This window comes from Pyrus communis, chromosome 2, assembly GCF_041283825.1.
Source record: "Pyrus communis isolate YQ-2024b chromosome 2, ASM4128382v1, whole genome shotgun sequence".
NCBI classification, from domain to species: Eukaryota; Viridiplantae; Streptophyta; class Magnoliopsida; order Rosales; family Rosaceae; genus Pyrus; species Pyrus communis.
The window spans coordinates 13,517,484-13,520,480 of NC_142566.1; the positions used below are offsets into that span (position 1 = coordinate 13,517,484).

The 2,997-nt window shown below is 37.2% G+C and overlaps 1 pseudogene; it reads right to left on the minus strand.

Moving 5' to 3' along the window:
- Positions 1-2,251: 2,251 nt before the first annotated feature.
- Positions 2,252-2,700, minus strand: LOC148698595 (ankyrin repeat-containing protein ITN1 pseudogene; annotated as a pseudogene).
- Between the last annotated feature and the right edge of the window lie 297 nt (positions 2,701-2,997).

The following is a 2,997-nucleotide window of genomic DNA, read 5'->3' on the forward strand; positions in this document are numbered from 1 at the left end:
AGTGCACTTACAATCTGAGATGCAAACAATCAGAACTTCATTTGAACATCAATCCTACAAAAAATTATTTGAAGTGGAGATCGTTTAATCATCCAAACGAATCAAGTAAATGGATGGTTTATTACGAATATGTTACTTAATACCTACATTGTCGATTTGTTTAATATATTTCATGATCTCCGATTATAAAATTTTTATGATCATGATACGTTATTCACAATGAGTGATTGAGTTCATCCCCAAGAAGGGAATGCAAGCCAATAACATATGAAGTGCATATTTTTCTTAGAGAGTTGAAGTACCAACAACATCTTCTTAGAATGCATTAGCCTCACATTGCATATAGGAAATTGAGTATAAAACATATATGCACAAGTATGATAATCTGACAATTGTGGATGAAATTATTTGTAATCAAGCTTCGAAAATTTCTCAATTTTGTCTCATTACAATAAAATTATGACTTCGCCACTGAATGTAAGGATGAAGATGACACATGCAACCAGTGCACTTGCAATGTGTTATTCATTTCTCAGCAAATTCATACTGACAGGATTATAGGGCATGCAATATAACTCTTCTGAATTCATTGTTTTTGGGTAAGCTTCTAATTTTATTTATTTATTTATTATTATATTATGAAAGAGAGAAATACACACACACACAATAGAAAGGAGGACCTACATTCAACTGTCATGAATGAAAATCTTAAGTGAAAATCATCTCATTTCCAAGAATTTCATAATAAGCAAATGTAAAACTTGATACCTTTCTCACAATAACTGAACTTAATTTTAATTGATGATGTTGATGAGTCGATTTCATATTATATATGTTACCCTATTCTTAGTATGTTTTGATAATTATTTTGGTATAATTTTGATACTTTGTTTTATATTTTCAATTTAAGACATTTGACTTTCTCTGGAGCGAAACGTGATCAAACGGATGAGTAAATAAACGAGCAGTAAGGGAAAAGGACAACCAAGTGGTTATTTTCTGGTGATTAAATAAAAGAGCAGTGCGTGTTGCTGGAAAGTGACTTTTGGGCTTAATTGCGATTTTTGGACCCCAAGATGACCTGTGTTGGGTTCGTGGCCTTCTGGAAAAGTGTTCGGATTATTCCAAGCTTCAAAATGAGCTATCATGGGCAGGATTTGGAGGAGATATAGGTCCAAAATGGGCTGGACAAATTCTGAGCGAATTTTACTAGTCAATTTAGAATTATGTTTACTAATTTATTTTAATTGATTTGGTTTCCTAGTTTTATTGTAAGACCTTTTCTAGGTAGAATTTAATTATAATAGTATAAATAAGCCAATGTGGCCGGCCTAGTTCTTCTTCTCTATGTGATATTTGAGAGAGGAATTTGGCCGAGTTTAGAGATTTCATAATTTTCATTCAAGGTGTTTTCGATTTTTTTATGTTTCAATAAAATTCTTTTTTATTTTAATTATGAATATACGTAACTAATATCTTTTGTTAGGGTGAAGCCATGAGCCTTAACATGAGTATGTAGTCTTTATTCAATTGCTTGTGATATCATGCGTGCATACTTTGGATTATTAATTACTGTGCTTAAACTATCTCTATGTCTTAGTGATTCACTACCATTAGGATGTTTAGATAAGTAATCGGATGTAATTTGGTCCGAATATCACCAGAGGATTGAGTATTGCTTCTTATTGTTAATAATTGTAATTTCACTTAAGGCAAATATTACGCTCTTAGGTAGGGCTGGGCACGGGCCGGGCCGGATGTAGGGATTTTAAGTTTGGGAACCGGACCTAACCCGGCCCGTATCAAACGGGCCGGTTCGGGACGGGTCCACGGGTCCAATAACTTTTTTTTTTTTTTTTTTTTAATCTGGTTATGGGCATACTAAGATTGAAGCAGAATGAGGTGTGGTTCCAGTGCTGACGAAAAGGAAGAAGCTTGTAGAACCAAATAGCAGAATGAGGTTATGTGCATACCAAGTAGAATTGCTTATACGAAACCCCTGTCAAATTTGAGGATACACAAAAGAACCAGGAAAGAAGCAACTAGGAAAGGTATCAGTAGTTTACGAAACCCCTGTCAATGGAAATCAATATTTGTTTCACAACATGATGCAATTTCTCTCACATAACTGTCGATTCAATAGTATCATCAGTGCGTCTTAAACTCTCGAACTTTTATCCTAATAGTCCTCTTACCATCTTTCACCAAAACACCCAAACTAACAAATCACACAATTAGAATTAGATAAAGAGATTCTAAATCCAAATTAGCACAAATGCTGAAGACCATTACCGTGGTGTCCTTGACTTGCAGCAGCATGTAAGGGATCAAACCCGGACCGGTTCTTCTTCGTAACGGTCTCCCGATTCGAATATTTCAACAGCTCCTTAACCACATCAAGGTGCCCTTTATCCGCCGCCGTGAACAAAGCCGTCTCTCCCAGCTCATTGACCTCATTCACTACCGCCGCCCGAACCTCAGCCACCTCCGTATCAAACTCCGCACCGCTAACTATCCCCACAATCTGCGAATCGATATCGCCGAGAATCTTCTTCACGGCGGCTAGATCCGCGCGCTGAGCCGCCAAGTGGAGCTCCGTGTCGTTGTGCCGCCCGGTGACCTGCTTCAAGTACTTCTTCTTCCCCGCCTGGTCCATCCGCTTTCCGGAGTTGGAAAGCACCAAAGCCGGCGCCGACGTCGTGGAAGCCTGGAATTCCCATCGGTCCGGATCAACCTTTCTGAAACCCTGCATGCACTCAGTTGATGAGCAAGCCTTGAAATTTCCTGAACAAGGATGTAATCCGCAATCCCAACTAAGGATTTAATAAAATAAAACCATGATTCATGACCAACAGAAGAAAGGGAATTGCGTAACAAAGTTAAAAACCTGTAATCGTATATATGATTCTGATTAATTCCTAATTTCCTACACTAAACCCAAAAGAATTACAGTACTAAGCAAGCAAAAACAAAAGAAAAATTCCATAAACAAAAAGA